The 13,528-nt window shown below is 50.7% G+C and overlaps 1 protein-coding gene and 1 pseudogene across 2 annotated transcripts in view; both read left to right on the top strand.

Annotated features, from left to right (window-relative positions):
- Positions 1-13,528, top strand: part of CRYBG3 (crystallin beta-gamma domain containing 3) — a 2,312,058-nt gene that overhangs the window by 627,536 nt on the left and 1,670,994 nt on the right. The window lies entirely within an intron of this gene.
- LOC138528977 (U12 minor spliceosomal RNA) lies at positions 13,030-13,290 on the top strand (annotated as a pseudogene).

The raw sequence follows: 13,528 nt of genomic DNA on the forward strand, positions 1-13,528 counted from the left end.
GGCGTCCGAGAGCTCATTCCACGAGGGCAACTTCGTCGTCGACGGTGTTGTGGGCAGGAATCCCGCTGACAGACATTTGCCAGGCGGCGTCATGGTCAGTGCCTCACACGTTTACCCGCCATTACTGCCTCGAACGGCAGCATGCAGACGAGATACAAATGGGAAGAGCAGTCTTACGCCATCTGTTTCAATAAGGAAAGCCCTTTTCAAGAAGGGTCTGTACTTATTTTGGCATATGGATGTATATATGGATATGTATATATATATAGATATAGGTATTGATATGTGCATGTACTGTTGCATATTTATAAATTGGCAGTTTTACGTAAGCGTGGTTCGCCATACGTATGCTTAGGAGGGTGCCGGATTGCATTCACACCTCCTCTCTTTCAGGATCCACTGCTTTGCATTCTATTCTAAGCATGTGAATCCATGAAAGATCCAATGCTGGAGAAGGGAATAGTTTCTTACGTGTAACTCCATTTCTCCAGCATTGGTATCTTTCATGGATTCACATGCGCCAGCCGGCCTCCCCGGAATGCAATCGACTTGTATAACTAGGTTTTCACCCCATTCTGCTTTGGAGGGGTCGAAATCTGAAGGGAGCCGCGGGGGCGGGGCATTTATACCGCTACGTCCTAGTGGGGCATGCGTGGGCAGCCCCAAAAACGACATAGACAGGATACAAAAGTGTTGGAAGTTTTCCTATGGGAAACGGCTTTATAAGTGTACCGAGGGTTCATAGTCTGTCAACGGGGAATATTCTAAGCATGTGAATCCATGAAAGCTACCAATGCTGGAGAAATGGAGTTACAGGTAAAAACTATTCCCTTACCACAAAAAAAAACCTTGTGGTGGAAGTTCCATTCCACATCAGGGATAAGAAACTGATGTTGCATGGAGACTGGCGAGCTGAGGTGCAGGAATGAAGTTAAGTGAGCCGCAAGATAGATTTATGGGTACACGGGTCGCGGGTAAGGGGAATGCGGTAGAGTATGATCTAAGAGATCACTGCGCACCTCCATTTTCGAATTAGACATTTTTGTTTGTGAAATATCGAGACGTGCAGAGATCACATAAATCCCATATGGCCGGACCCCTTTTGCAATGGCGCAGCCAGGATAAAAAGCGGTGGTGCAGTGCCAGTGTTTCAGATTAATTCAAAACCTTCCACCCATCACTTTTTTTTTGCTTTATAGAGTGGCTCCAATACCTCCATTAATGCAACTATATGAAGACCACCAGGGAGAATGACCCAGCATTGAATACTTCCATACTTTGTTGTTGGGGGTGCTCACAAGAACTTCCTTGTGAATATCCCATCCTTCATGAGAGCATATGACAACTACGACATGGCATTTACGGCACTGCATCCTCATTTTGGGCGACAGGTCAATGCAATCTACATATGGTTCATAATTAGGCAGGTAACAGAGAGTCAATTTACGCATTCAATGTACGCATCAACACATGCTTGAGGGAACCATTGAGCATCTGTACAACTCCGACCTGGATGAGGAAACGTGGCACTACTGCGAGATGGCAAAGCTAAGACTCCTGATTCTGTGGGAATCCGACATGATCCTGGACAAGATGCTAGAACTCATAAGATCCTACAAGCTTTTCAATGGTACGGCAACACAAACATTGGCAGTAATGGCAAACCGATCTATCTATTTAGAACCTAGATAGGTGGCAGAATGCATCAGACAGTGGAATGCTCACATGATGAAAGACACGATGATGACACTTTTAAAAGCCATGTGAATATATAGGAACTGTGGTGTAAACACACTGCATCTAGGTGGATGCCCAGCCTTGACCAGTGTGAACGTGCTTGACACATGAGAAAATCATTTTCTCAAACGTATGCCTTTCGACGATGGCCCAAGGAGCAATGAAAATCAAGTGAAGTTAGAAAAGCGAATACGGAAGACAAAATGCTCCTGTCGGAGCATATGCAGTAAAATGTGCATGGGTACATCATGTTGAAGCCTCTTACAAAGAAAAGCAGAGCTTGAAATGCAACGTTATACTTTAGTGTCTGGCAGTGAATACCATCATTGACACTAGGGTATCAGAACTTGGTGACTGAAGTTCAGACAATTCAAGCCACAGCCAGAAATGTGGTGCATGGTTACCAGTGTCTAAGCATAGGATAGCCTCGCACCTGTCTTGCTGAAAGGAACATTCCAAATGGAAATTTGACATAAAGAAACATGAGACACATACTGTTTCACTTATGGAAGAAGATGCAGAAACTACCTTTTAGAGAAGGAAGAGATAATCAATTAAGGCAGAGGGCCAATGTTCTGTGTGTTCCCCTGGATTATCACCAAAAAGGCAAATTAGAAGGGTGAAGTCAGGATCTGTGTGGCCATGAGGCTTCCAAAAAATGTCCATCAAGAAGGCACATCACACCCATTGTTATTGACGGAGCAGATCTGAATTGAGACCAGCAGTCCTTAAAAACTAGAACTCGATACAAAATAGTCCTCAACAGTCGTCCTAGCCAGACTCCAGTTATATTCTCACCTTCTCCACACATTTAGGTCTTAGAAAATGCAAGCGTCTCAGTTTCGAAGTGTCTGCTGACATGAAAGATATCATTGCAGACTTCCCAGGCTATTACAACGTTGTTAGGCTATTGCAACGTTGTCAGGCTATTACAACTTTCATTGGCTGTGCTTAGTCCATTCTGGACACAGCAATGCCTGTCCCATATATATGCACATATACAGCTGACATCAATACATATTATCCCCACCAAAAATATCGGAGTATATATGGTCGTCTGGAACGGCCATAGGCGATATTTTTGGGAGGGGATCATTTTGGGGGGTTTTGGGAGTGAGGGTTGCGGTGGTGTCCTTCACTCCTTTAAAAATAATGCAGGGGTTGCGGGGATGTCCCCTGCAGGTTCCATGCCTTAATATCGCTGCAATAATATGGCAATATTTTTGAATGGTGATATTTTTGCGGGGACATTAACACATGGAACCATACAGCTAACCTAGACATAAGTGACAACATCCTTATTTATGCAGTGACTACTGAAAACACCACAACAGAGAGTGTGATCAAAGGAATGCAATAAAGAGGGCTACCACTTCACAAGAAGAAATGTGAGTTCTACAACCACTGCATGGTTTTTTTCATGCACAGGTTCTCTGAGGAAAGTGGATGGCAAATTTGCAGCAAGTAAGACATCAAATCCGCATTGGAGGCACTAAATGTCCAAGAGCTGCTCCGCTTTCTTTGAATGGTTTCCTACTGTTTGAAGAACCTGGTCATGCTCATAGATTTACTGCATGAGCTACAGAAGGATTCCAAAGACTGTACATAGAAACCAAGAAAATGGGATCAATTACAGAAGGAAGTCCTTGTTATCAGAAGCCATAATGGTCTATTTTAACCCACACTGGGAAACGGATTTGGTGGTCAATACAAGTCCACGTGGATTGGGTGCAGCACTATGGTGCTAAATTCACCCATATTCAGCATGGGAAACCTTTCCCCAAGTTCCTTCTAAAGGAGCTTATTCTAGTACTGTCTGAGCCACAATAACTGGTATTTTGGCGTGTGGTAACAGGAACACCAAGCAACTGTGGTTCACATTTTAAGGATGGTCCCTGTACTTTACTCGCCCTTGAAGGGGGCTCTCGCCTCTAGACTGTTGTCCCTTTTCCACTACTATTTGTCCAATAATGGTTGACTTGCAGCCAGGGCACACCTACTGTCTTATTCTCCCTCTTGCCCTAGGGAGGCCTGATGTCTGTAGCCTTATCTAACTGGTTTCCTTTGGGCCCTTTCGGGGTAGTCTGGTTGTCCTGGTGTCCTACTAATGATGGCTGTCTCTTAACCTTCTCCTCACTCTGCTGTTGTCTGTCTCCATCGCTTTCCTTCTCCCATCTCCACCCTCCAACTACTTTCTTCTGGTCTTTCCTCATATTCTCGATCTCTTGCGCTCTGTCTTGCTCCACCCTCTCCTCTTCCTGGCTCTGCTCTCTTAACTGAACTTTCCTGGTGTTTACTGGTCCTCTCTCTCTCGCTCTCCATCTCTCGCTCTCTAGCTCTCACTCTGTATCTCTCGCTATCCATCTCTTCCTCTCTAGCTCTCGCTCTGTATCTCTCGCTATCCATCTCTTCCTCTCTCTCTCGCTTTATCTTTTGCTTTCTTTTTCTCTCGCTCTTTCCCTTTCTGTCTCGCTTTCTTTCTCTCACGCTCTCTCGAATTAATTACATCTTTCTCTCCATCCCCCCATTCCCTTGTGGTTTTTTCCTTGTCCAAAACTCCCTGCACCAAACACTGTCCATGCCTCTATCCTCCTGCATCACTTTCCTAACTTTCGCACATCCAGAGTCTCTCCCACCAACTGTCAGTCTACCACCTTCCTACAAAACTCCTTTCGATATCTTACAACCAAATGAGTACCCCTTCTCACTTCCAGCACTTTAACTTCATTCTTGAACCAATCAATGGTCTACTCCAACTCCTCCTCTGCCTGCTAGGCCCTCCTTGTTAGTGTCTTGGTCCAACTCCTCCTCTTCCAAACTCACCCATACACCTTTCACTCAACCGAATCTGCTGGCTTTTTATAGCCCTTGCTTACCTTCTTAGGAGTGTCCCTCGGATCCCATTGGTTTCATAGATCAGCTGCTCCACTGGGCCAATCTCTATTTGAGCTATACCTTTGAGAACCTTGTGTTCCTGTCCCTGGTGATTCTGTTAATTCAGGGTTTGTGGAGTGTTCAGGAGTCTCAGCTGTACTCATGTATTCCCTTGCTGGTTTGTTTTTATTATGCAGGCCCACTCCTCCCCTGTAGCCCATCTGGGGTTGGTGGGGGTGAGTGTTTTGTGTTCAGATTTGAAGATGAAATCCCAGTCCTTTCTTGAGTAATACGTTGGTTCCTCCTACTCCGCTCAGGGTGTTGTCCATTGAGATCAGTAGCATTGTGGTATATGTAGTTAGTTTTTCATTACTTTGTACTGCTTCTCAAGATCCATACCAGTTTCTGAAGAGGCTGGTGCATGCTGGTCATCCTATTCTCTGCTAGAGTAGAAAGAGATCTGGCATGGAGAGAGGCTGATTGGTTTTGGCATAGAGAATGAAGCACCATTTACACAGCAAGCATCCCTGACGCTGTAGTCCCTCTACACGCAGCTGCTTCATCCTTCAGGTAGGTCTGGTTCTGACTATACCTTGGTAGAGTGCCTACCCAAGTTGGGAGGGGTCTTAGAGACCAGATGATGGGGAAAACCTCATGACCCTATCACACAAGCCTCATGACACATTTTCTTCATGAAGGAAACTCGAGAGAAGGGGCAAAATCTCCTTTTGATCATTTTGCTTTGATCATTTTGCATACTCTACAACCAGCTGATAAAATACAAATTTGGTGTTCATGTGACCAACTTGTTGAACAAAATCATATTTAAGCACCCGACTGAATCCTTCCAGGGTCAATTCCCCCATTTCTTACAAAGACCAGTCTAGCGCCAATCAGTATTTTTGATGGTTCTTAAGAGGAGCTGACAACACTGCTTCAAGTTGGCAGAGACGAAAATATATTTTTGTCTAATCTCTTGTTAATTGAAACCAAAAATACTTTTCTTTTAGTCAGGGACCACTGGCCTCTTGGTCAAATGAGCATTGAGTATGAGGTTAGTATCTGGTAATACATCTCCCTAGAAGAATATCACCTTTGTAAACTTTGTTCTTGAAGGGCTTCAGGCTATTTCTCCCCTCCAGCTTTTCATGTAGTGCCTTCAGACCCCGGCTGGATGTTGGTTGATGTTGTATTAAACGTGTTGGACCAGGACTTCTATTTCAGCTTCTTGCAGTCAAAAACATATTAAGGCGTGTATAGCCTACTGGGTATTCGCCAGTTCAAACTTCTACTTTTGAAATGGTAACTATGATTCGAGGGGATTGGGTCCTCCGACGTATTCCATATCTATGACATGTAATAACCACAGCTGTGCTGCTTCGGAAACTTTTCCGGCGTCTGCGTCGATGACGTCGATGCGCCGACGTCGAGGACCTCCTCCGACGTCCGACGTCATCCGATGTGATAAGTAGGACGCACGATGCCCGTAGCCTCAGTTCCGTTTTTTCCGCGAACGTGTTGCTTCGTGTTTCTCGGTTCTAAGCCTCGACTCTTTGGAGTTCTGTTCTTTCTGGTTCTTCGAACCTGTTCGTTTGTGAATTTCCTTCGGCGATGTCTTCCACTTTGTCTTCAACCCCGCGTCCGGGCTTTAAGAAGTGTGGGTCCAAGATGTCGGTGACTGACTCGCACGACGCCTGCCTCTGGTGCCTCGGGGAGGCCCACGACACGGATGACTGTATCGACTGCCAGTCGCTCACGTCCAAAGCCTTACGCGAACGTAAGAAGAAGTTGTCGGTAGGTCGGGTGTCCAAGCCCCGGAAGTCGAAGTCGGCGGGGCTTTCGACGGATGATTCGAGGGGTGACTCTCCGCGTCATCATCGGAAGTCTCGTCGGTCTTCTTCTAGGAGTGGGTCTCGCCACTCCTCCGCCTCTTCGAGGCATTCTCGGAAGCGCCGTCACCGGTCGCCTTCCAGGTCCTCTTCCGAGGATTGTGCACGGCACGTCGGTTACCCCACCAGCCGTGCGACGCCGGAGGAATGGGCTTCCTTCGGGAAGAAAATGTTGGCGATTCTTGAGTCGCAGGGTACTCAGCCGTCCGCGCCCCCGAGTGGGGTCGGCCGTGAGATGTCGAGAGACACCGCTCGCAAGAGTGGTCGGCACGAGTCACGGGAGCGGTCCCGTTCGGACAAGGAGGCTCGTTCTCGCCGTACCCGTTCCAGGTCCCGGTCCTCGACGCGTTCGAGACCGTGTGCTCCTGTGAAGTCTTCGAGGAAGACATCGACGTCTGAGGCGTCGAGGGCGTCGACAGGCTTTCTCGAGGCTCCGGCTTCGAGGAAGTCGTCGAAGCCGTCGACGATCAGGTCGTCGAGGGACACGCTCGGGGCTCCGGCTTCGAGGGCTGTGTCGACGCCGCCGATACTGGAGGCGCTGCATCTGACATCGACGCCGATTTCCTCGACGCCGATCCTCTCGGCGCCGTTGCCGGTTTTCTCGACGTCGGCGCCGATTCGCTCGACGCCATCGACGCCTTTCGTGTCGGAGGTGCCCCGTGTCACGGTTGTACCCCCTAGGAAGGCTCTGGTTAAGAGCAAGCACTCTCGGGTGCCTTTTCGCCACCTGGAATATATTTCAGAGGCGGATGAGGATTCTGATGGCCTGGTTCCTAGTCAGGTGCCAGATGAAATTGTCTCGGGCCATAGTCAGTTTGACGATTTGAGGCAGTCACTGCATGATGCCAGTGGACTGGACACCTCTCCGGTGGTGGAATTTTGTAGGCCTGAGCCTGGCTCCCATGCCGATTCCTCGTACCGGCGCCTTATGGCTAGGGTGTCTGAGTATCTGGGATGGTCTGCTCCCCCAGGGGAGTTTGTGAAGGATGATCTGATGGACATCCTTGATGTTGGTCCCCCAACTGACCCGGTACTGCCGTTCCATATGGCTTTACAGAGAAGGGTGGCGGCGGCTTGGACTGCTCCGAAGAGTCTCCCGGCGGTGGGCAGATCCTTGTCGCGTAAATACCGTCCAGCCAGTAGCGACCCCTGCTACTTGACCAGGCACCCCACTCCGGAAAGTTTGGTGGTGCAGGCGGCCACGGCCCCGGCAAAGCAGGCGTCGTACCCTACCATCCCTCCTGATAGGGACGACAAACGTTTTGATGGCTGGGCGAAGAAAGTGTTTTCTTCTGGTGGTATGGCGCTTCAGGCGGCCAACTCCATTTGTGCCTTGTCACGTTTCACGCACACTCTGTGGAACTGTGTTGCGTTAGCGGCTGAACATATTCCCGAAGGGGATGAACGGGATGGTTTCCTTGCTATGGTCCAGGATGGTAAGGATGCCATGTGTGAGTCCGTTCAGTCGGGTCTGGACTTGGCTGAATGCGTCAGTAGGTCCATGGCGGCGAGTACCGTGATACGCAGGTTTGCGTGGTTGCGGAAGTCGGGGTTTGCTCCTGATGTGCAGTCCCGGCTCCTCAACATGCCCTTTGACGGTGAACACCTTTTTGGCAGCAAGGCTGACGAGAGCCTTGAGAGGTTGCAGACCTCAAAAGCTGCAGCGAAGTCGTTGGGCGCTGCAGTTCGCCAACCTCCGCCTTTTCGTCCTAGGGGACAGCAGTGGAGGGGTGGTTCCTTTCGCTATTACTCGTCCTTCAGTAAAGCGAGAGGAGCTGGCAGTCAAAGAGGCCAACGCAGGGATACCAGGGGTGGACGACAGGGTACCCGTGGTGCCAAGGCCGCTCGGGCAGTTGCCTCTTTGCCCTCAGGATCTTGTAGAGTGGCAAGCCATTACTTCAGATGTGTGGGTTCTGGAGATCATAACCCACGGCTACTGTCTTCCCTTTCGGCACAGGCCTCGCGACAATCCACCGGGGAACCTCTCTTTGAAGTGTCCGGATCCGCTCCTTGCGCAGGAAATTCAAGCCCTGCTGGAGAAGGGCGCTATAGAACTGGTGCCTGTAGCGGAGAGGAACAAGGGATGGTATTCCCCTTATTTTTTGATTTCCAAGAAAGACGGGGGATTGAGACCCATCATGGACTTGCGCGGTTTGAACAAACTCCTCAGGAAGGTCAAGTTCAGGATGGTTACTCTCTCTCAAGTCCTCCAGGCCCTTCAGCTTCAGGACTGGTTGGTGTCACTCGACCTCAGGGATGCTTACTTCCATGTGCCGATCCATCCCAAGCACAAGAAGTACCTGAGGTTCGCGGTTGGCGACTCGCACTTTCAGTTTCGGGTCCTGCCGTTCGGATTGACCTCCGCCCCGAGGGTTTTCACCAAGCTCATGGTGGTGGTGGCAGCGCATCTCAGGCAAGGGGGGGATTCACGTCTACCCCTACCTGGACGATTGGTTGAACAGGGGGAGCTCTCCCGAGCAAGTCCTGGATCATCTGTCCGTCACCTGCCACTTCCTTCACAGGCTGGGCTTCTCCCTCAATTTAAAGAAGTCCCATTTGATGCCAACACTTAGGCTCCAGTACATCGGAGCAGTGCTCGACACTTCCCTGGGGCAGTGTTTTCCTCCCCAGGTGAGGGCTCTTCACATTCAGCAGATGGTGCACAAGTTTCAGCAGGCCCAGACGCTCCCAGCGTTCGAGTTCTTGAGGTTGCTCGGCCTCATGGCATCCTGCATTCTTCTGGTGCCAGAGGCTCGCCTGCGAATGAGATCTTTGCAGTGGGCACTCAAGACGCAATGGTCGCAGTCCTCCGGCAGGATGTCGGACCCGGTTCAGGTGCCGCCCTCGGTCGCCCAGGACCTTCTGTGGTGGGCTGTCGAAGGCAACTTGATGAGGGGGGCTCCATTTTGGCTTCCCTGGCCGGAGGTGACAATCGTGACGGATGCATCCCTCACGGGATGGGGAGCTCATGCCAACGGGCTGACAGTCAGCGGTCGTTGGTCTCCGTCGGAGTCCAGACTCCATATCAATCTGTTGGAGCTGAGGGCCGTCAGGCTAGCCCTGAAGGCTTTTCTGCCGACTGTGAGAGGAAAGAATGTCCTGATCCTGACGGACAACACAGTGGCCATGCACTACCTCAACAAAAAGGGGGGGGCAGGGTCACTTCCTCTGTGCAGGGAGGCGATGCAGCTCGGGTTCTGGGCCATCCAGCAGGAAGTTTCGATCTCGGCAGTTCATCTGGCCGGAGACGAAAACGTGACGGCGGACGCTCTGAGCAGGCAGAGCGCGATCTCTCACGAGTGGGAGTTGGCTCAGGAGATTCTCTTGGAGATCTTCGCCCTTTGGGGGACCCCTCAAGTGGATCTCTTCGCCTCCAGTGTCAACCGGAAGTGCGAAAGGTTTTGCTCGCGGGAATTTCCTCCGAAAGGAGCCTTGGGAGACGCGTTCGTGGTGGAGTGGTCATTCCCGCTGCTGTACGCGTTTCCTCCAGTCCCCGTCATCCTGCAAGTGCTGTGGAGGTTACGGAAGTTCGGTTCCCGGATGATCCTCATTGCTCCGGCGTGGGCTCGGAGGACGTGGTACCCGGACCTTCTCGACTTGTCCATCTGCCCTCCACGTCGTCTTCCCTACTGAGTCGATCTGCTCTCACGGGAGGGGGGTCAGGTTCTCCATCCAGAGGTCGGATCCCTCAACCTTCACGCTTGGCTTCTGAACGGTTGAGGTATATGGATTGGGACCTCCCTGAAGACGTGATGGAGGTGTTGCTTTCGGCCCGTAGGCCAGCAACAAAGTCTCTGTACCGTTGCCGTTGGCGTAAGTTCTGCGACTGGTGCAGAGTTCGGAATGTGGATACTTTTGCATGTGACATCCCCATGGTTCTGTCCTTTTTACTTTCTCTGGCCCACAGGGGCTTGCAAGTGGGTACCATTAAAGGTTACCTGGCGGCGCTGTCCATCTTTAAGCGCTCGTCTGAAGAGTGTTCTTACTTTAAAATCCCTTTAATTTCACAGTTTCTGAAAGGGCTCACTAATGTGTTCCCTCCGTCACCTTTCCTGGTGCCCGGTTGGGATTTGAACTTTGTTCTTAGGTTTCTTATCGGTGCTCCGTTTGAGCCTTTACATTCTTGCCCTTTGAGGCTGTTAACTCTGAAAACTGTGTTTTTAGTTGCGGTTACTTCCGCTCGCAGAGTGAGTGAGTTACAGGCACTTTCAGTTAAGCCACCCTTCACTGTTTTTCACAAGGACAGGGTTGTCCTTCGTGTTCGTCCTTCTTTTCTTCCGAAGGTAGTGACAGAATTTCATTTAGCCCCGAAGGTTGTTCTTCCAGCATTCTATCCTCCTCCGCATCCTGGTAAGGAAGAGGAGAGGCTCCGTAGGCTTGATCCTAGGAGAGCTTTAAGCTTTTATGTTTCACGCATGTCCCGGGTCAGAGTGGACGATCAACTCTTTATTGGTTACGCTGGAAAGCGTTTGGGGCAAGCTGTGACGAAACAGACTTTGTCCCGCTGGATTATTTTGGCCATCTCGGAGTGTTACCGCTTGGCGGGTAAGGACCCACCGGCTGGCTTGCGGGCCCATTCTACCAGGGGTGTGGCTGCATCTACTGCCCTGCAGAGGGGTGTTCCTATTCGCAACATCTGTGATGCAGCCACCTGGGCTTCAGTACATACATTTGTACGTCATTATTCCCTCGATTCCATCAGAGGGCAGGATCTTGCCTTTGGCAAGGCGGTCCTTTGCTCGGCTATTTGATTGGCTATTCTAAAATTTTGCTTCTAAATTCTTTCCCTCCTCCTTGTTTTGGTACTGCTTTGGGAGTCTGTCATAGATATGGAATACGTCGGAGGACCCAATCCCCTCGAAGAACAAGTTACTTTCTTACCTGGTAACGTTCTTTCGATGGGATGGTCCGACGACGTATTCCATATAGCTCCCGCCCTGCCTTCCCCGCTGCAGAATTTCTTTTGCGATTGCAGCTTCCGTTCAGCAAGGCTTTGTGTCTGACTGGCAGTTGACTTATGTCACACGTTCTGGGGGGAAAAAACTACAACTGAGGCTACGGGCGTCGTGCGTCCTACTTATCACATCGGATGACGTTGGACGTCGGAGGAGGTCCTCGACGTCGGCGCATCGACGCCATCGACGCAGGACGCAGACGCCGGAAAAGTTTCCGAAGCAGCACAGCTGTGGTTATTACATGTCATAGATATGGAATACGTCGTCGGACCATCCCATCGAAAGAACGTTACCAGGTAAGAAAGTAACTTGTTCCACTTTAATGTTAATCTGAAATACGCATATTACCACATACAAAAATCTGAAAAATGTATTGCCAGTTCTTACCAGTTGATGTGAATGGGTCAGGGAACATTTTCAATACCACGTTTACTTCCAGGATGCATGAAAGGCATCCATTCCAGGACCAAAACCTCCATCGGGTAAGCCATTCTGGCTTACTACCGGTTTTCGGAGAATCTGCGCCTTTCAGTAATGACCGACGTTGCCGGCCTATTGCATCTGGGGACCTTTGCTGTGGAAATCCGACGTTGCCGGCCTATTGCATCTGGGGACCTTTGCTGTGGAAATCCTGCCTGCGCAATCAGTGGTTTGTCTGGGACTTGATTCAACTTTTTCAGCCCATCAGTGCTGGCAGGTGAATCCGCCCCCCCGCCCCCACTCCCCTTCAAATGCCCCAGGCCCCGTGCAGTACAAAGTACGGCACGATGGAGGGCCTGGGGGGTTAGGCGCAGGGTGGGGGGAACAGAACGGCGCGAAATACAAGGGGAGGGGCAGCCAAGCGGCGCCAACACCCTCAGCGTTGCTAGGGAAACCCCACACGATGGGGGAAAGGTGTGAGGAAAGCAACAGGGGGGCAGGAGGAAGTCTGGCCCCCCCAGAGGGACAACAAAGGGCCAGGGGGGTATAAGTACCCCAAGCAAATGCAGGATAGGCACAACCAGGCAAGGAGCTCACCTCACTCGGGTAAGCTCCCAGGGCCTGGAAAAGGGGGAGAAGGAAACGTTTTGCCTCTGCGGGCTTGCGCGTATTCCTTTTCCTGGTGCCCGGTCAATTTTGCCTCTGCGGGCTTGATTGTCAGAAGGGACAGAAAGTACGGAGTGAAGGAGGATCGGACGAAGGAGGACCCACCTCGGCTTGGCTTTGGCATACACCAGTGAAGAGCGGGACCCGGGGAGAAGAGGAACAGTCGTCTTCGAGCCAGGGAATCCGGAGCCGCAGCGTAACCGGCTGGAGGAGCAGAAGAGGACGGCAGTTATTGGGGAGGAGCAGGACCCAGGTCGGCAAGAAGAGGAAGCATCGTCGTCGAGCCAGGGAATCCGGAGCTGCATCGTAACCGGCGGAAAAAGCGGGAGAGGCCGGGCAACGCGTCTGACACGAGAAGGAGAGCCGGAGAACAGAAGTAGGCGTTTTCGGCACCCGCGAAAGGACGAAATGAAAGTAAAAGGTAGCGGGAGAAGCGTTTACGTCAAGGGGGCGTGGCAAAGGACACGCCGCGTAAACATTAAAGCGACATGCCTTAAACTCATGAGTAAGGAAAATAACAATTCTGGGTGACGCCAGGATCCTCAAACAGGCTCGTGGCACCATCAGAAAATCAAAGTGCTTGTAAACAGAAAGGGTGGTGGTTCGAGCTTCCCCTCGGGTGGCAGAGATGTGGCAAAGGGGAAAATAGGAAACTGTTTATTTCTAAACAGGGGAGCGGAATTTTTGAACGGGTACAGGTCGTCCCGTGGGGGACCCGCCTACTTAGCGGGATGCAAAGTACGTGCCGGATTAAAACAAAGATTGGGACAGAGGCAACGTGCTGGATCCAGGAAGCAAGTAAGCACCTGACGAAAAACAATTGAGAGAAATACAGCTTTTACGAAAAAAAAAAAAAAGGAACTACTTATCGGAGACGGGCATAGGCACCCATGGCTCAACAAGCAGAGCGGAGGGTCACGGAACAGAAGGTGGCGAGTTCAAGGCGCGCTGGGGCACATATAGCTCAGCCAGTTATAAACATTTGAA

Source organism: Ambystoma mexicanum, chromosome 7q (assembly GCF_040938575.1).
Source record: "Ambystoma mexicanum isolate Mex_15411 chromosome 7q, UKY_AmexF1_1, whole genome shotgun sequence".
Taxonomy (NCBI): domain Eukaryota; kingdom Metazoa; phylum Chordata; class Amphibia; order Caudata; family Ambystomatidae; genus Ambystoma; species Ambystoma mexicanum.